The sequence below is a fragment of the Coturnix japonica genome, chromosome 12, assembly GCF_054131305.1.
Source record: "Coturnix japonica strain WE chromosome 12, WE-NBRP24, whole genome shotgun sequence".
Lineage (NCBI taxonomy): Eukaryota > Metazoa > Chordata > Aves > Galliformes > Phasianidae > Coturnix > Coturnix japonica.
Window position 1 is genome coordinate 4,433,494 of NC_140674.1, and position 21,134 is coordinate 4,454,627.

Genomic DNA, 21,134 nt, shown 5'->3' on the forward strand with positions numbered 1-21,134 from the left:
ATTAGAAATGGCCAAATTCTTACACAGGATACCTGGTGCCACCCAGCTCTGCCCTACACCCTCTGGCACTGCTCCTCTGTTCTGCACCATCTACATAGGGACGCTCCACCAGGTCTGCCATTACCCAATTGCATTGTGTTTTAGTGGTTCATTATTTTGATTTTCATGCAGAGCAGCCTGTTCCAGCTCCTCATAACAAAGACAATTATGCTAACTTTATTGGATTTGCATTCAGGGCTGATTTGTCAGAATTGTATATTGGTGCTGGGAGATAGAAGGGGAGGGAGAAACGGTGCATTGGCTTTTTGTGATTACAAAAAAAAAAAAAAAAAAAAAAAGAATAAAATAAAACAACAAAAAAGGACAAAACTCATCTCTGTTTCACGCTCTCTTGCAGCCAGGCCCTTTCCCAATGCGCAGAACCACCGATGCTGCTCACAGCCCTCAGCAAGCTCTTGTGCTGAGCTGCACAGGTAGGAAAGGCTGCTTGTCCATAGAGGAGGTGAAGGAGTGATAGGACAGAATGGTGAGCAGCTCTAAGGAGATTTTATAGCACCAGCAGCCAAACTCCAGCTTGCACCAGCCCAGCCACTTGCACAAAGCACTTCTCCAAATGCAGTTAACACCACACGTCCTCCTGCAACCTCCTTCTGCTGAGGAGAACTGTGTTTCTGTGTAGGGATTTCCTAACCCAATTTCCAATGTCCCCATAAATCCCTCTATGCTGCATTTGATTCTCCAAGCCACGAGTCTGCAGGCTGCATGCACATCTTCTCACTGTGCTTCTATCTTTGCCATCCCAGCAGCTCCCATGTAACCCGACCCATCATGATTCTCTCAAGTTGATGCCAGCTCCTCATTGCCATCATGCCACAAGTGGCCAGGCTTTTCCAGCTGTGCTGCTCAGTGGGGTCTCATGCCCACAAGGCAGGGATAGAAGCATGCAGCAGAGAAGCTGGTGGGAGATGGGTGTTTGCCTCCCACTGCCCATCCAGCACATTGCACATACCCAAAAAAGAAATGGCTTAAAAAGGAATCCTCTCTCTCTCTCTCTTTTTACTCCCTTCCTTTACAAGACAGATCTCTTCCACCTGCGCTTTGTCCAGATGTTGTGTGCATAACTAAGAAGTAACGTTTTCATTGTTTACTCGTTACAGGTTCTGTATTCAAAATCACCATGCTAATTTATTTTGCCTTTTGGAGCTATTGGATGCCTGCTAGTGATGGCAAAATATCTGCTCTTTTTTTCAGGCTGTCTCACATTCCTCACTCCAATTTCATGGAAATGCTTTTGGGGGTATATATTATCCAAGACTCTCAGTGGGAAAACCTCCCGTTGCCTAGAGAAAGGGCTGAAATCCGCCGCAAGGGAAATGACCCACAGAGCCAAATGACGCGTGCCAGAACCTTGAAAGTGCTCATTGAGCACCCCAACATGCTTCTGGCATCATGACTCCTGGTGAAGAGATGGGTTTGCCAGTCCTGCAGTGAGGGATGGATGCAGTACCAGTGCCATGCTGCCCCCTGCATTGCTGCTGGTGAGTTGCACTGCTGTATTCCAGCCTTCAGCATGATGAAAGGCAAAGCCAAATGCAGCCCCCTTGGTGCTGCAAACCCCGCAGAGCCACCAGGACTTGTCATCTGTGACTGGTCAGCGTGGCCACTCTCTCATCCAACTCTCATGTTGTGCATGGTAACCAGCTGTAAAGCCAGCTGTAATCCACCCTGGCTGGGTGGCTGTAACTCATTGCATGTCTCCCATTCCCTCTGCAGGAGTTGTTCTGATGGGGCCATTTATGGCTCCATCTACAGTGCAGCACACTCAAGGCAATTTTTTCCACCATCTGAAGCAAAGCAAAGCCTAGAGAAACTGATCTCTTCAGAGAGCATGGGGCTTCTGCTAAGGAGCTTACATTCTGTGTGCTTTCTGCACTTGATGAAATACCCAGATCGACTTGTTCTGCACAACTTGGGCTGCGGGTTGCATGCAGACACCACCAAAACCCAGAGGAACTCCAATATTGAGTGATTTTCTGCGGAAGATTTACATCCCACTGGCGTATGAATTTGTTTTTCCATTACTGCTGTGCTGGGCATACAATGGAGCTGGAGAAGGCATTTCAGAGAGGATGCTGTTAATACTCTTTTCTTGAGCACTGATGTGCATAAACTCTAGGATACGATGCCAGTGTCCATGTATTTGTTCCCATCCCATAACCAAAGCACTTGGATTGAATGGATCTCCCTGCCCCTCAAGCCCTTCCCAGTCTTCCCAGCTGGAGCATTAATGGAAAGGAGACCCATCAAATATGCTTAAATAGACTGAAAATGCTTTAAGTAGAAGTGAAATGATACAAGTGAGTGATCTGAATAATTACAGGCTGTGGGTGGATCCCATAGAAGGAAGAAGAACGGGGGCTGAGCCAATTGTGTCCTGCTCTCCTTCCCTTGGGGACCTGGTCCCCAGCAGCCCACACAGCCCCATAACCAACCCTGCTCCTTTCCTAGCTCTCTGCATCTGCACTTGTATCTCTTTTGGGCTGCAGCACTGTTCTTCTTCAGCTGGCTCCATACAGTGCTGCTTGCAGAGGCAGCCACTTCAGCAGGTGAGCACAGCAGCTGCTGGGGGATGTCGGGGTGCTCATGGCCTGGATCCCTGCTGTGAGTTGCTTCTTCAGAGCTGTTCCCAGCTGCTCGCCTGCATTAACGTGAAGGAGCCAACAGTTTGGCTCCACAGTTTATTAAACTTTGCATCTTTGTGACAAGGTGCAAACCCGCACTCTGCATTAATTTTCCAAAGCTTTTACATGCCAGGGAAATTACCAGCCCTGAGCCCTGAGCAGCAGTGAAAAGAGCAGGTTTCACGCTGGGGGATGAGCATTTGGTGCTGGCCAGGTAGGTGAGCAAGCCATGAGTGAGGGGCCTCTGTGTTACAGACCCTATCGAGGTCTGGGACAAAGGACTGTCACCTCTAATTGTCACATGTGGTGTTACAAAACACCCCAACCTTTCTCTGGAGCTCAAGAGTTTGTGTGGCTTGGGGCTGGGGCTCTGTGTGGGACATGGTCAGGGGATGTGCTGCCTCCCTTGGCATGCACGGAGCTATGTCACCAATGGGCTGTGGAACACAGGTGAGGCCACAGGCCAGCAGGGATGGCCATGTAGCATAGAAGCTCACCTTCCAGCTTCCAAACTGTGGAAACCTGGAGAGATCTCTGGCTTCCTGCGACCCCAGACTGAGCTCTGTGCTTGGAAATCCATGACCCAGGATTGCTAACCGAACTGACTTGATGCCTTTGATAGCATTCCTTGCTCCTCAGATCTACCTGGTTTCATGGATGAGAGGTAATGGGTTTACGTTGCAAGTGGGTTGAACACTGGGTGATATTTGCTCTGGGATGGTGATGGTGGCTGGGCATTGGAAGAAGCTGCCCAGGGACGTGTTTGGGGGGCTGGATGGCTGATTGTTAGACTTGATCTCAGTGATGTTTCCCAATTTTAACAATTCAGTGATTCAATGATTCATTGCTGCACATCCAGCTTCCTGCTTTCCTCATCTCTCTGCACAGGTAGACAGCAGGGAGATACCACTCTTTCTGCCTCAGTCACAAAACCGAGAACTTTTTGTGCTCTATGTTACTGTTGGCCCAGCTGAAAGAGCCACGCAGGAGCCCCACTGTGTCAGGGTGGGCTTTTTCCTGACTTTTCACATGCTATATTAATTTAACTTCATTTTGGCAGTTGCAATAATAGAGTTAAAATCCCTTCTGACATATGCTCCACATTGAGCTATGAGGATTTCAGTTACAACACTTCCTTCCCACAGGCCTAATGCACTGCTCAGACATCTGCGGGTACTGGGGATGAATAACTTGCCCTAGTGAAGGACCCCCTGTTCGAAGGGACAAGGCAGAGTTCATACAGTGCCAATAACCTCAGCTAGTGTGGATGGCAAAGGGAGAGAGTGGACTCAGCACCCCCTGGAAGGGCAGGACCATCTTCTAGAGATGCCTGTCTCTGATTGTATGAGCCTAGGAAACCAGGTTTGCCTGGAATTCTGACCTTAATGAGCCCAAAACTGGTGAGATGGATTCATCTTCAGTGTGGAGGTGAGCTGGATCTCATAGTGATTTCTTTGGGGATCTGGTATGGGAGTTCTTTATACTGATCCTACATTTGACTCCCTTATAGCATGTGTGGTGTGAGTCAAGGGACATTCAGAGCAATAATCCCCACAGAGAGACCTAGCAATACCTTTTTTTCCCCCAGCAAAATAGCACAGAGAGAGCCGTGCTGGCTGCATTCATTCTGTTCTGGTCCCCATTTACAGCGTTTCATCTGTTCCTCTGCTCCACTGGGACTAAATCAAGGCCTGAGTCTATGGGCCCTGGTCACATTCCATTTCTTCATAGCAGTGTCTACAACTGAGAGCAAAACCAAAAACTGCTGCTCTGGATGAAGTCCTGGAAACACATCCTGGACTCCTCGGTGCACCACAAAGCTGCTACATGCCCAACAAATGACATTCCTCTGCTGTAGGCCACCTCAACCTGTAAGTCTCATTAAAAATCTGCAACTCGTATAGCACATGGGGACCACACCAACTCCAAGACTCAAACAAGGATCACTGCACACACAAGAGGACTTGCACCAGAGGAGATGAGGTTCAACGATTGCAGCAGTTTTGTCACACAGACCTCAGGCTTCTTATTGTGGCACAAAAGCCCTTTGGAAAGCCAGGGTATGGCCAGTGGACCATCACCATCCCCCTCAGAGCTCACCCCATCCGGTCCAATGGAAATTACTCAGCTTGCAATGGTCTTGCAATTTTGAAATTAAAATGAATGGAATGTCAGCAAGTAACTGCTGGGTTTCTGTCAATCTCTCTCCAATAAGGCATTTCTGCCTCTCAGATGAGGGCATTTTGGAAACCTTTACAAAAAGGCACCGTTTGCTCTCTTCTCTTCAGCCTCATTTTGCCCAGTCTCTGCTTACAGCAAGTGCCTTGGCAGCTTTCATTTCTCTGTCAGGCTAATCAGATCCACCGGGACCCAAGAAGGAGGATTAAAGCGAGGTGAGGTGCTGACAGTTCAGCTTCTTGAGTGGCTCCTCACAGGACCTGCAGAAAAGTCTTCTGCAGCCTGCTCTCCTTGACATAGGATGCATACAAATCCCTGGAGCTGCTGTTCTCACAGCATAACCTCTGTGATGTCCCTTCCCGAGCTCTGAGCTGCAGAAAGGAGAGTGCTGCATGGGGAGGAAGATGCTAATCTCAATGCAAAAGGGATCCCTTATGCACGTGGAGGACGTGGTGGGTTTAGGAATATAACAGAGGGAGATTAAAAGGGCTGAAAGAGTGGTTTTGGCTGTAATGAGATGCCTATGTGGTAGCTGTGCACTGCACAAAGTGGGCAGAGGTCAGCAGGCAGAGATAGCACCAGGCTGGCCTTGCTGTGTGCAGGAAGGCCAGCATGGCTCAGGAGCAGCCAGATCTTGTTTGAGAGCTGTCAACCCAGATGCTTTCAGGCAGTAATCAATCACCTCCCAGGATAGGACAGGTGGGTGGGAATGAGGGAAAGCTGGCCAGGTTTCCATGAGGCCCCATTCCCTTCACATTAAGGGTTCTGGAATGAGGCTGTGCTCGGCAAAGCCTGGTCTGTCACAAGCTGCTCAGTGTGCTCTGCAGAGCCCTCCTGCATCCCTGGCCACTCGCTCCTGGCTGATGGTATAGGAACAGATGTGCTAGAGGGAGACAGAGGCTAAAAATAAAGATAATGAAAGCAGTGTGTCACAATCCACACTGCTGGCTGATAATGAAAGAGCGTGCAGCACCGCTCTCCTGCCGGCACAGTGGCAGGGATCCAGCAGGCGTGAGGACTGCTTGGAGGCCTTCCTGGTGGGATGCACCCACATGGCGGCAGGAGCCTTCACTTCCAACACTAAGTTCCCTCTCCAGCCCTGCTGCAGAACCAGCAGCAGCCTGAAGATGGTCATATAGGATGGATCCAAGCGCCAGCTGCCTGCAAGAGGCCTCCTGCCTTCCCATATGACTGCTGTCAACGTGGGCTAGAGCCTGGCCAAGAGCAACATCTGGGTGAAGCTGACTCAACGCGATGCTGGTAGGCAGAGAGGAATGCTGGAAAAAGCCTGCAGTCAGATCTGAGCTCTCCAACCAAAGTCTCCTCAGGAACATGAGCTGCCATTACCAGTGTTTTACACCACCCCGGGAACAAGACAACAGCTCCAGGGGTCAGGGCCATTACCTGGGTGTGTTTTTTCTAACAGGAATATGAACATATGTAGACATTAGCTGTGAATAAATAAGTGGAAAACAAACCAGAAGTCTTCCCACACCCTCCTGCATTCCCTTCTCCTGGGGAATTGGATGAGCAAACAAATCACATATAGCAGACACCAGCTGAATTGCTCAAGGCACTACCAGAAGCTGTTCAGGTAGCAAGGTGTTAGGAACAGGAGCAGACAGCTGGATAACGCAACGTACTGGCATCATAATGAATTCTGCCAGCATTCAAAACCTGCTGGGTAAATCACTTGCTTAGAAGCAGCCTGCCCAGCCCAGAGCTCCTGGGGAAATGAGATACGAGCTCATTGTGGGTTGCAATGTGCCCAGCTCCAGCAAGAAGGTCAGCATGCAGCCTCATGGGGTGTTCCTTCAGTCCTATGGGAGCTTTGAGCAGGATGGGAAGAGCCAGCATGCAAACAATGTTTCCTCCTTTCTTAACACATCACTGATTCTTCAGCCTCTGTGACCAAACTGGCTCAAGCCACAGCACAACACAGGCTGCAACAGGGGACTGTCTGCTGCTCAGACCATGTGGTGTGCCCCTATAGCCCACAGCCTGCCAAAGTGCACTGACTCATAGAATTAGAATTAGTGGGCCATGTCCACTGCCTGCTTTGGGCTCAGATTAGTGGTTATAACATTAACAAAAGTGGTGATGCTGCATTTTCAACAGGTGCCAGGAATGAGTCGCCTGTTTCATATGGTGGTGCATGAGACAGTTTCCTCTGTTTTTGGTCTCTCCCTGAGCTATGGCTGTGCACCATGGCAGAGCTGGGTAGGCTGCAGTACCCTGTGAGATGAGGTCATGGGGAATCCACCCTATTAACCCATCTTGTGGGAAATAATACTGGGTGGCAGCCAGCAGAGCTTGACACCTCTGCCAGAAAAGCTTAAATCCTTACTGTAGGAGGCTGGGAATCAGCAGCCTCCAAGATGGATATGACAAGTAACTGGAAAGCTAAATTGCACTCCTAGGGATGGGTGGGAACAGGCTGCAGCTGCCTGCTACGATACACTAAAGTCAGATGAAACCCACTGCATAACTGCCACAACCACTGTTTCATGACAGTGCTTCAAGCAGCTGTAGTGCAGGGTGCGAGGCTCTCCCTGCTTTATCAGGAAGGAATGGTGATGCTCTGTTCTCACACTTACTCACATGGAAGTGGTTGTGCAGAATAGGACAGGATTCCTGTTCCCCTATCCCAAACTGCCTCACCTAGAAATGTGTCTAGGAGACCAAGAAGCCCTGAATCCCACAATGAGAAGGAATCAAGAGCCCTAACCCCACAGAAGTAGAGAAGGGAAGGTTGCAGGTACTGCAAATGCCTTGAGGTGCCTTATGTTTAGGAAACCAAGGTGGTGAGTGGAAGAAGGTTTGATTCATCTCTCCTCTGCTTCCCACAGATGGCTGTGCAATGGATTAAAAGACCACACTTAGTCTCCCAGCCTGCTTTTCACCACAAACTTCAATATCACAGGCTGTGAACAAAGACTAGAGCCTCTCTGTGCACATTTCTGAACTCCTAGCTGGTCCCTCTGCCATCCCACAGAAGGAAACGTTGAGTCAGAGCCAGCAGAGCCAGTGGCCCTGTGACAGCCATGTTCTCTTTATGCTTAATAAACTGATATGAATAAGGTCCTTCTCCAGCTCCCAGAAGCCTTCTTCATGCCTCACTGACTTACATCAGACAGCAAGAGCTTCACCAAGAACAGCTGCACTGAGTTTTACAGAGCTGGTTTGGCAAATGTCCTTCTCCTCCACCTGCTAACAATACCCCCACCCTCTCCCCCCTGCCCTTGTGCATGCAGCATGCTCCATTTCAGTCCTTCTCCATCCCCATCACTAATGAAGCTGATGGAAAGCAAGGAGTAATTGTGTTTGCAGGTGACAGGGTTGGAAAGTGCATTGCTGGGAAACACATACTTGGCAAGAAGTCCCGGTTCAGAGGTGAGGGAGGGCAGCCAATTGCTAAATCCCTGGCAAAAATGTTTGTGTCAAAGCAATGTTGCTCTGCTCAGCCTAGCTGCCACAGAAAATACAGCAGGAATGTGCTTACAGGAAAGCAGCACAGTCAGAAAGCTGCAGAGCTCCAGAGAACCTGACTCCAAGGCATGACGAAGCCTCTTGTGATGATGGCTTTGTTCCCAAAGCGTGCCCAGATTGGCCCACAGCTGCTGGAGTCACTCTGTAGAAGACACCATTTAAAAGTAGGGTAACAGCATGCCTAGAGATGTGGGAGATGAACTTCATCATCCTGTTCTGTGGCAGAAAGTTGAGCAGGTCGTGGTGGCCAAGGATGCTCATTGCTGGGGGAAACCTGTGGATTCCAGCTCTGTACTCCAACCTGCACAGAGTTCTGTGAGGTGTGTGAGATGTGTGTTGGTGTAACGACAAATAAAAGCTGCCAAATTCTGCTCCGGGGTACTGCAATGCTGTGAAAATAGCACCTTTATCGCGTAATCCATCTGAGAACTCGTTCCTCAGCCTTCAGTTCAGGACGATGCTGTTGTCACTTGCATATGCACCATGGGAGATGCACAGTCATGAGGGATATCTCATCCTGAGAGCTGGGTGCTCACAAATGGGCCTGTGCTTAGAGAAAAAGATATTTACCCACATGGCTATGGATTCCCCGGTGCTACACGGCTCAGTTTCCTGAGCTGGTTCTCCCTGCTGCTTCCCTCTTTGCATTTGAGTTAATGCCTGGTATTTCATCCATGAACAGGCAGTGGGGACTGAGGCTAAATTATTTCTGCAGACAACTCTTTCTCCATCCCTGAATGCCAGTTATTTATCAATATCATGTTATGGTTTTGGCTGGAGTAAGGGTAGGGATGCTGTGACCTCTTCAAGGCGGGGATATTGTCCTGTGCTCGCTGTGAAGTGCCACACACATTTATGGTACCGTAGCAATAATAAATAATAATAGTAAGTCATCAAAGGAGTGCACCTGGGGGAGGAGTCGAATCCTAGACCACAGCGAGGAGCTTTCACTTTGGGCATAACTATTACACATGAGCTGGTTATTGCAGAACGATTTCCTTCAAGGGTGCATCGCCTGAACTCTATTAAAATGGATGTTCTGGTGGTGATTTATGAATTTAGAAAGCATGAGCTGCGCTCTGCTTCCAGCTACACAGATGGAAATCTGGGGTGATGCCTCTAACCTCATCCACACACAGAGAGAGCGCTTCCAAGTGCCAGAGCTACCAAAATCCACACTGCCAGAAGCACAAAGCTTCATCATTCAGCTGCCAGACACCGTGTTGCCCTGAATCTACCCAAATCAGTGGAATTTGCAACAATACAGAGGACAGATGCTTCTCTAAGTCACCCTGCTGCCTGAGGTCATATCAGCTGCCGCCTCTGATGGCATTTGGGTCCCAGGAGCCCATCATTTCAGAGGGTTTTGGGGGGATAACAGGAGTTGAAAATGCACCAGAAATCCACTCTAGATAGGCTCTGCTTTATACAGCTGTTTTTGGGAGACATGAGCAAGGCTGGAGCTTCTGGACCTGAAGATGCCTTGCAGGGTTGCAGAGTAAGTGTCTTCTCAGGGCATGGTGACTTGATGATGGATTCAGATTGCACCTGAAGGTCCTTATAGAAGGAAAGTTCTTTCAATAATCATAGGAGGGAAAAGCAAAAGGGGCATCCTATTTCTGTATGTAATGCTAACAGTGGACTGCATGAATCTGGTCCATTGGCTAGAAGCCTTTAAAGCAGCCCTCAGACAACACCCCTCCCTTTTCCTCCTCTAAGCCAGGTTAGAGGAGCACTGGGCACAGGACTGGGAGCAAGGGAGGAGCTGAAATTCAGCTTCAAATGTAGACGAATTAACAAAGTTAATTAACAAGGTTTTCCAGATCATTAATAAAATGAGAGAAGCCGAGAGGTCAGCAAAGATGTGCCAATGGGGCACAGGAAAGGCAGTGATAAACCTGCTTCTGGCTGCAGCAGGCACCCAGAGCCTGCTCCTCCTATACTGCACCCAGAGAAAATGCCTGCATGCCACAGCGATGCTCACTGGCACGGATAATCCGTGCTACTTTCAGAAACAACAACAAAAAAAGCCATAATCCTCTCCCTTCTTTTTCTTATTAGCCATGTGCAGGCTGCCATCTCCTAATCCCAGAGCTGCGGAGGGGCTGGTGGGACCCTGTGCAGCCAGCGATAAGTGGATTCCCCCCTCCTCACTCCTCGCATGTGCTGAAAGAACTCAAAGTAAAAGAAAAATGAGAGAAGGAAAAAAGGAGGTAAAGGGGAAAGGAAAAGCACAGTGCAGTGAGAAACATTTAATTCTCAGTGGTGGCTGCGAGTGAAGCAGATAAGGCAGTGCTGGCTGCCCTCCAGCACTGGATTTCCCCCTTTGCGGATGGATGCAGGGGTGGGAGTGCTGCCCAGCTCACCTCTTGCTGCAGCAGGAGGATGCGGGGGAGGATGGCAATGCAGCAGAGATTTTGTGAAGCCCAGCACCAGGCAGAGTGGCACCCTCTGTAACCTCCCCAAAAGGTGCCCTCCAGCCTCACCATTGCTTGCATGACCCATAAGCACTCTCCTAGATCCAACCCTAGCTGCACATCCCTCTGTCTGTCTGAGCACTGAGGTCCCTGCAGCCCAGAGAAGGTTCCTGCCCACCAGCTATGGGGCTTGGAGCACAGACAGCTGAGTGCAAGCACTGGATGCACCCAGGAATACGGATGGCAAAGCCCATAGTCAATGCAAGTAAAACAACCACGCTGCTGCAGAAGGAAGGCCACAAAAAACCCTCGCCCACAGAGCTGTCAGAACTGGCTTCAATGTGGGGCTCAGTGCCTTGCTTCCAATGGTCTCCCCTCCACTACTGCCTGCTGTGACTATTTCTGTCCCTTTCACAGCAGTGTGAAGCATTATTTCTCCTATCACTTGGTTGAGCTTGCAATTAGAAACAATCCAGCCCCATAATGGCTGCTGTCATCCCTGGAGGGGGTCCCAGCAGCTTTTCCAGTGCCCTCAGCTCCAGCTTTGCTGCCATTTTGGGGACAGCAGGCACAGAACTGTCTCCTTGCTCATCTCTCTGAAGGTCAGGGCAGAGCATGGAGCACCCAGAAGCTGCAAGAAAAATGAAAAGAGAATGATGGTTGCTGGTGGGAGGGGTGGACAGGTGGCACAGCCAGCCTGAAGGACAGGGACTGATTTAAGGAGGGGAAGAGGTAGAGGGAGATGGGGAAGAGCTTTCTGTTCCTTCTGCTAAGCTCTGCGGCTGCTTGACGAAACCAGGCTCCAAAAAACACCGAGGATATCAGCCCAAAGCAGCTGCTTTTTTCTCTTATTAAATGTGTATTATGTGCTGCCCAGCCTCATCATGGAACTTCATCTGTTCCCCTTTACTTGCTGCTCCCTCTGGGCCAGGGAAATGCAGAAAGAAACACAGGAACACCTTCTGTTGGCATTGAAAGGGCTTTTGGATGGCAAGCATGAAATGACGCATCCACCGCCTGGATGCTGCCAGGAGACAATGCAGGTTCCCACTGAAATTCTGGGCTAAGAAAGAAAATGCTGGTGCTGGAGCAGCGTGGGACACATGGCATCCAGAGAGAGGGAACAGGTTAAGTGCAGCAGGCTCGGATCCTCAGGGACAAGAACAGGAGGACATTTGATGGAAGGATAGCAGTCGCTCTGGGTTATCTGTGCTGGGGTGTTCCTGTTAAAGTTGACGCAAGCAAGCAAATGTTCTTGGCAAACTCCATGCTATCCAGGACCAGTGAGAGCCTCCTGAGTCTGTAGCCTCATAAAGCTGCAGTTAACATTAAGCATATGCCTAAACCCCAGCTGGCTGTAGGAAGAGAGAGTTGCACATGCTTCAAATTAGACATGTGGTTAATCACCAAGCTGCAGGAAAACCCAGCCTGAACCCCTGTGCCAAGGACAGGAGCCCTGAGGAGTCACTGAGGCCCTTCCCTTGGCCCCCAAAGCCAGAGCATGGAGCTGGACCCAGGCAGCTTGTGGGATGCTGGGGGCTGCAGATGCCTCAGCACAGGAGGGGGCCACAGGCAGGGATGTAGTTCTTTAACTTTCTAGCCTTGGCCAGAGAATGTAGATTTGAAGCAGAAACTCTTGGTTTTGATGGGAAGGTTTCCTGAGCTGCGGGTGACAAAGATGAGGGAGAGACAGACCAAGGAACGCTGCGGGGATAACAGGAAAGCCAGAGCCAACTCGGCTGCAGCACGCCTGAAGCATGGGAGACTGCCATCCCCTCTTTGGGGCTCCTCTGCCTTCTCCACTTGATGGCATGTTGGGAAAGAATGAGGAAAGCTCCTGGCCCTGGAGATGGGAATGAGGCACTGACGTGGCTTCCTTCACACGCCAGCACTGGTTCCAAATTGAACGCAGCAGTTCCTCAAGGCTTCTCTAGGCAGGAGGCTCCCTGAGGTGCTTTGTTACCCTTTTTGCTTTGTGTGAGACCTAATAATCCAACACAGAGGAAGTGCCAAAGCCACGAGATACTCCACTGTTCCCAACTCCTGTTCCTTGCCCAGCTGTCCCCAGGGGATGGAGGGTGGCACTCAGCTGGCATTCCAGGTGAGGGGAATTTTGGAGGGGAGAGGAAGCACAGAGGAGAAGGGTAGTTGGATGGCAGAGGCTGCATCCCATCCCTCATTGGCATGGCGACGTGGGGTGGAGATGCAGGATCGGGTCAGTACTGCACGTGGGATGCCCCTTGAATGCAGACCTCCCCCTCCCCATCTCGTTAACATTCCCCTCGTAGGGTTGCCTCTAAGCAGGTTATTGTCTAACATGGCAGGTAGAAAGCACTGCTTCCCCCTCCTTCCACCAGCGGTTCAGCAAGCTGTAGATAAAGTTAATATAATGCAGAAGCAGCCGCAGGGAGGGAGGCTGTCGTAAGCCATTACCATTGACTTTGCCAACATGATAATGTTGTCCTTCATCAGCAAGGGGATTAAGAGCACCACGGACCATGAGGTGTAATGGATTAATGCCTTTTGTGTTCAAGGTCAAATGTGGGGTTTGGTGGAGTGGGGCTGAGCATGTGTCAGGGCTGAAACAGCCACAACTATGGCAAGTGATGGGTGCATCTTTGGTGCTTTCCTCCATGGTCTCACAGCTTTTCCTTGCTTTTGGGGCTGGAAGGAACCAATGGGGGCAGTGGGAGCACTAGGGGCAAATGCAAGGCCTGGGGTATGGGGAGCATCTCATATCTGCGGAGTAAAGGGAAATATGGGGGCACACTGCATTTCCTCTTCACCTCTGAGTTAGCTGGTTTTGAGAAGCAGAGCAGAACTCTTCAGGGGTTGTTTGTGGTTCTGCTTTCCAGCTTGCCTAAAAAAATATCTTGTTTTTCACAACGCAGACGTGTGAAGTGGCAGGAAGTTTTCATTCCCTAATTGTTTATTTAACAGAAAAACTACTGCTGCAGTGAAAACATTTACTCCAACGACTTCTGTTTGGTTGCAAGAGACAAGTGCTTTCGTTAGGGAGGAAAAACAACCAGGAAGGGGAATACAAAGCATGCAAGCAGGCAAATCCTTCCTGCCAAAAAACAGCTCTGGGCACTGTGTTAGTGCTTCAGGAACCTCCCATTGCTTATGACCACAGCCCATAACCCTACACCGTCCTGTGCTTATTTGTGCCCAGAAAATCCAATCCATCACAGCAGAGATTTAAGCAGGGCCACCAGCATCCAGCTGAGAAGCACGGGAGAGCTGTTAAGTTTGGTGACATTAAGGAAGGGAATAGAGACCACAGCGTTGCTCACATGGGGTTTTCACGTCAGCTTTAAGACAAGCTGATTGGGGCACCATTCCTCTCCTAAAGCGTTAAAAGGAAAATAATTTAACCTGATTTATTAACCAGTAATTCTATTTTCCCATCACTGCGCTGAAGGATAAATGGAGCCTTGTTCCTGTTCCTGGAGGACAGAATTTAGCCAGACACAAATAAACACATCTCCCCTCTCCCCTTGTAATGCTGTTAAGGGATCAACATAAAGACGAAGAAAAGGACACACGTACACTTGAAACAACGGCACGTGTTGCTAGTGAAGATGCCTCTCCCATCCCTTCATTCCCTTTAAAGAGCTGAGCAAAAAGGGGAGGCTGGAGCTGGGAGGAGGTGAACCTTAACCTTAAAATATGCTTTAAACCTACAAGCTTTGACCTCTGAAGGATTTTTGCAGCTTTTTTTTTTCCCCTCCCAATTCTGCCCCCATTCTCACCCTAAACCTTTTCCTGTGGATTTTTTTTTCTTTCCACTATAATTTTTTTTTTTTCTATTTGGTTGTAGTGATTTCAGGTTTTTTTCCTGAGTGAGAGAGGAAAGAAGGAACATGAGCTAGATTTATAGGCTGGGATGTATGTTCAAGCTGCTTTTTCACCTGTGGTACCCACAGAATCCCCATGCCTGGACCACACACTATTCCATTACTACATTCCATCACCCACATGAGATGGGTGAGTGCCATGAGCCTTCTCCCTACAATCAGGGTCCCCTTGTGACTCACTTCCACAACACCTCAGCAGCTCCTGCAGCCAAAGAGCCACCTCCATGCTTGTCTCCAAGCCAATTAAACAGACTTGTACAAATGAAGGGGCTGTTTCATCCTTCTCCCCAAATTAAGCAGAGTGCAGGGACTGGGAGCACTTTAAACACATCCAAAAGGACTTTGGGGCTGGCCAAGTTCATGGCACTACTGCTTATGGCTCTGTATTGTCTTTGTTCAGGGCTTGATGACAATGAGCAGCCACTGATGGGTCTTAACCCATCTCTGCCTTATGCATGAAGAAGGCAAAAATACAGATTTAACACCTTCCTCCACCCCACCCATATCTTCTTAAGACAAAGAGATCCTGGAGCATGTCTGGAGAAGGGAAACAAAGCTGTGAGGGTTCTGGAGTACAAGTGGAGAAAAGGAGGCTTAGGGGAGACCTTGCCACTCTCTACAATGGCCTGAAAGGAGGTTGTGGTGAGGTGGGGGTTGGCCTCTTGTCCCAGGTAAAAGCAACATGACAAGAGGTGATGGCCTCAAGATGTGCTGGTCAGGTTGATTCTATGACTATGATTCTCTGCCTCAGAGGATGCTCCAGAACTGATGGTTTCAGGAGGAAGCTGCTGGGAAGGAGAGGGATTATAACATGATAACCATACAGTGATAAGTCAAGATACTTATGGGAGGAAGGTGGAGGACGAATCCATGTTGGCCTTCCCATGCTCTGCACGCCTACAACAACAAAAGTCTCTCTTTGTACATTTGTACAAACAAAAAACATTTGCATGGATGTGGTTGGATTGAATCCTGAGCTGGAGCTGGCAGCCCTCTGAGTACTTCATTTACAGTGCTCAGCTGAGTGCAGCCACATGTCTCAACAACATCAGCAAGCACTGAGGATTTACAGCTTCTTTGACTCTTGCCTTACTCATGCAAAGAGTGTTATTTTTATAGGACGACCTACATCTGACTGACATATCTACCTGCAGAATTAATAATAACGATGATGATGATGATGTCTTCATCATCTTCCACTCTATCCATCTGTATATACCCATGTGTTCAACAGATCTTTTTCTGTATGGGAACCACTTCGACTGCTATATAGATGACTATTACATGTATAAGAGAAATGTATAGATGAAGGAAAGGCACCGTTTTGAGGGAGAAATGCAGCATTTTTATGTATTGTCACGTATTGATTGGAAAAGACCCCTAAGAACTCCAAGTCTCAACCCCAGCCCAGCGTGCCCATTGACCACATCCCACAGTGCCACATCTCCATAGGTCTTTAACCCCACCCATGGATGGTGACTCCCTCACTTCCCTGGGCAGCTGTGCCTGTGCCTCACTGCTCCTTCCGACAAGGAATGTTTCCTACTACCCAACATGACCCTGCAGGGTGATACCAGGGGGTGATCCTTCCTCACCTCTGCCAGAAGCAGGGCTGTGAAAGCAATGGCCAGGAAATTTGGAGGATGACTAAGAGTAATGGCTGCTATCAGCTGGTAGATGCAAGCAGGTGGACTAATGACTTGTACTAGCAAAACCCAACACTCATTATTTATGGACCAAATGCAGTTGTTGGCATTTACTCCCGCTCAAGGGTCAGAGCTCCCTTCTCATGCCCAGCATCCAAACCAGCACCACAAGCTGTGTTTGCACATAAACTGGAAAGTGACCTCGGTTACCACCGTGTGGCAGGAACATATTTCTGGTGGCTGCAGCTGCTTGGTGTGGTTTCTCACCTGATGTATCCATTAGAGACTAACTACTACCTACAACTCTGCTCGGGACCAGCCTGGCTTCCCATCACATCATTAGCAAGGCATGAAGAACCTGCCGGGGGCTGTGCTGGTTTTTTTTTGGGTAGAGTGCTGATGTGCAGATTTCAGCTGTACCTTCACCTTCAGGCAGCAGCACCCTCAGTGCTTCCTCCCAGGAGCAGCACTTAAGGCACAGGGAGGGTAACGTGCAGGATGTGCATGTCACAGGGATGCACAGCACCTTGTTGTGTCCCTTCTACACCGTGCCAGCAATGGGCAGCAGGTCAGTTAGGAACGATGCCATCCATTATCCTCAGTGCTGCCTGAGCCTGCCTGCTTTTGGCTCTTTTTTAAAGCAAAGTGTGTGAATTTATTCATTATATGACACGGTGCAACATATGCGGGAATACAAAATGTATTGATTTGATTTTCCTGAGTCACACAGTGATCCCTAAAAATTCAGGTGACCAAGAGAATCTGTATTTCAAAACACACATTGGGGAAAAAAAAATAAAAATCTAATTGAAGCAGAGAGACCAAGATAAATTTGTGTTTTCAGGTGTAGTTACCAAAGCAGTAAATCATTGTCACAGCGTAACCTCTTATCCATATTTCCATATTAACACCAACTTGTTCTCTCTGCTGGTGCTGCTACACATAAAAGGTGTCAGCAGGTCCTAATGCCGCGTGCTGAGGCCAGCTTCTGCCTGCAGATACAGTTGGTAACAGCACTGCAGTCCTCATCCCACTGCCACCAGTAGTCAGATTCCCCCTACGCCCATTGAGATCCATGGTTACCAAATGCAAGCTGTGTCTGTTTGACACTGGGCTCAAGCACAAGCCAAAGGGGCATGGGTGTGAGCTGCTGGTGGGAGCTCTCCCCACCCTGATGGAAGATGAGATGAAGTTTTCTGCTATTAGAAGCATGCTCTTGGCTTGGTCTGACTGCAGGAGCATATGTTACAAATAACAATAAATGAAGCCAACATTTGGTACTACTTGAGATAATGGCTTGGCCATGAGTATGCAGCTCTACAGGCAGGAAATAAAACCTTTCAGGAGAAGACACTATCCCCAGTAAACACTCTCATTTTAGACTTACAGGACACACAAGAAATCTGGTTTAGTTACCAGCTTGAGCACTTCTCATTAGTGAAGTGAAGCTCAAACTCAATCTTCCCTAAAATAAGCTGCCAGTAAGAGACTGCTGGTGAAGGGTCGGGATCACAACTGTAATGGGGAATGGCTGAGGGGACTGGAATGGGTCAATCTAGAGCTGTGGGGATGTGGCACTAAGGGACTTGGGCAGTGGGCATGATGGGGTGGGCTGGGGTTGGACTTGGGGATCTCAGAGGTCTTTTCCAGCCTTAATGATTCTGTGATTCTATGATTCTATATGCAGAAGGGATCTAGTTGGAAAGGGATCTAGTTTTTGCCTATCATTTGCTTGCTTTATTTTTGGAAGGCAAGAACACGGAGGGTCTCAGCAAAGTGAGCAGTGCAAAAAGGAAGAAGCAATTTTTGGGCAAACTGTCAACTTTTCATTCAAAATGTCAAACATTTTTGCTGAAACCAAATGCTCTTTCCAGTAAAACCTGTTGGCTTGTGACAGCAATCTCTTCGCGTTACCAGGTCAGCACTTTCCCTGCATAATGTCCAAGCAATTTGCTGCTCCCTGATTGCTCTCCGATGGTTCCTGGCAGCCGGGGCTGCTGCATTCTGTGCTTGCTACGTGCAGTCCCGCTGAACAGCAGAGAGCAACGGGGTAGAAGCCAGCATACAAGTCATCATAAACATAATGATGATGTCTCATCAGCTCTGCAGAACGGGATACAGGGTCTGTACTCACCAGTATAAGCTGGGCAGCTTAAGCCTGATGTGAGCCCACTGTGGTTTGCAGTGCTGGGAGTGGATGATGCCGTATGCGTTCCATCTGCTCACCTGCACCTCCCCATGCTGCCACCAGCCACCCTGGTGTTGCCCCCTTCCCTTCCTTTGGACTCTCCTAAAATTTATTCCCCCATTTCCTGCCTGAGCAGAAAAAGCCAAAGAGAAACTTACTGATTGATTTCAGTCTTGGAAAGTCCCTGTCATCTTGTTTGATGACTTCATTGCAGAAATGAAATAGGCAAGGGAGAAGCAATGTTTTCAAAACAATTTGGAACAAGAGGAGGAAGGTGGTAGAAGGGGAGTCACGGGAAGTTGATGGCCTTTATTCTTCAATTCCCATGTTGCGTCTGGCTTGCTGCGGGCGATAGAGAGAAAGCAAAATTGTTATGATTCTTATTAGCTTTTATTTTATAAAGCCTGAACTACACTCTGTAGGGGTTTCAAACTGGAGCTGCAAATCATCCGCAAGCCTGCCTGCCTGCCTGGCCACCTTATCTGTACATTAATGTACTACCTGTCTGCAGGGAAGGAAACTTCTGTCGTTTCACCAGTCACAAGCACGGTGGCTAGTTAGGTGGTGGGATCTGTCACATAGACCCTCCTGTATTTGTGAGTTAGGGAAATACTTCCAAAACGAGTGTTGTGCATCACTGCAGCCACCTGAGAACAAAGGCAGTGCTCCTAGCTTGCTTCCCAGTGCAACAGCCGTGTTTGGAGGCAATGTGGCACAAGAATAAGAGTCATGTTGCTCCTGCAAGCAGCAGGGTGCAAAGCAGAGGGTCAGCTGCAGTGCCGGGGGCATTACACTGCTTGCACTCTGTGCTGGTGTTCTGCTGTGCACAGTGTGCTCCTTCTTGCAGCTCAGTTATACAGTGGGTGAATATTAAAGATGAAGGGGTACATTATTTATTGCTTGTGTTGTGGCTGGAAATGACCCAGAGTGCCAGGGTGTAAAGAGCTGTGTGCTCATCAGGTGACTGCAGCCTAATGAGGTGAGAGACAGGTGGGGCACTGGGGGGAGCCAAGAGCAAAAGCAAGAAGTCTGGTGTTCTGTATTCATCCCAAAGGTGGAAACAGCAGCCTTCTCAATGCAAGTGAATGGAACAGAGGAATACCAGCCAGGTTTTGCAGCACCTGGAGATGTCTCGTTGAGATGTTAGCAATAGCTTTGTCCTGCTGCAAAGAGTGGTCCCCAGGAGGATGAGTTCAAGAAGTAATGGCCTCAAGTTCCACCTGGAGAGGTTCAGGTTGGGTATTAAGAAATATTTCTTCTCAGAAAGAGCAATGAGGCACTGGCACAGGGAGGTGGGGGTCATCATCCCTGGACGTGTTCCAGAGCTGTGGAGATGTGGCACTGAAGGACATGGGCAGCAGCATGGTAGGGTGGGTTGAAGGTCAGACTAGATGATGTTAGAAGTCTTTTCCAACCTCAATGATTCTATGGTTCTGTGTCTTCAGAAATGGAACAGGTACCTTGAGCCCTGCACTGGGTAAAGCACGCAGCCTTGGAAAAGCACTGGGGCCAGCATTTCAGCCCTCTGTTCCCTATAGGATTGCACTGGAAGCGATGCTTACTGCTGCTGAAAACCTCTTCCTGCCCTTTTGGGCCATCCCACTGGCACTGAGCCTGAATTTCTGCCTTACACTGGCATACAGGAAAATAACCCTTATTCCAAGCAAACAGAGGAGGAAAAACACAATCAGGAAATATAACACCCCGCTTCCTTCCTTGAAAGGAAAAAAAAAAAAGAGGCTCAAGAAGATGAATTTCCTAATAACCGTTATTGCGCAGAAGATGTAGAAGAAGATGATGCTAATTGTTACCGTTAGCACAATGCTTGTTTCTCCCACTGCCTTTATCCCAGCACATCTCAGGGTACCCCCAGATACATTCCTGGTTGCTGCTTCCACTCTGAATGCTCTCATGCTGGTTTTGGAAGGATGCTGGCAAAGGGCATATGGTATTTTTTGGGGGAAGAATCCTTAAATTTGATTATAAATGAGGTACCAAGAAAACAGCTCAGCTCAGGCACTTTGTATGTGCAATAAAAGGGCAGAATTTCTTCCTGCGAGGGAGATGCAGAAAGATTCCTCCCAATGCTGCTGGCTCAGGAGAATGGCTCACAGGAGCCTGACAAAAAGGAGATGTTTTGGGGCTTGTAAGAAAAAGTAAAGGAGAGAGAATCAATAGCACCGCATTGCTATGCAGCGGCGCTGCGCGAGGCATCGATCCACACGTGGTGTTGATGAGCGGTGCAGGAGGACCACTCCTACACAGGGGACTGTGAGCAGATGGGTGACAGCAGAGCCCAGGGCCACAGAGCCATTGGGGCTGGACAAGGGTGATGAGGGGAGGCAAAGGCTGCGACTCTGCAGAGCAGTGTGAGCAAGATTAGGGGTCTGCTACAGTGTGCTCGTGTAGGTGCCCAGATAAAGGGGAATGCACCATTAACCGAGAATGAATTACCAAAGCCAGACTCTGCTCTTCCACTTGCTGCAGGACTGCTCTTTGCAACCTGGTTGTATTTGCTGGGCTTCTTGCTGCTCCATCCAGCCTGCATCAACTGAACAGCAAACACTGCTCCCTTGCCATCCCCCAACTACATTCATACACGGAGCACAGAATGAGACCTCAGCACATCGATGCTAACGCTTCACTTTCAACAGCTCTGAGAGAGAGCTGACGAC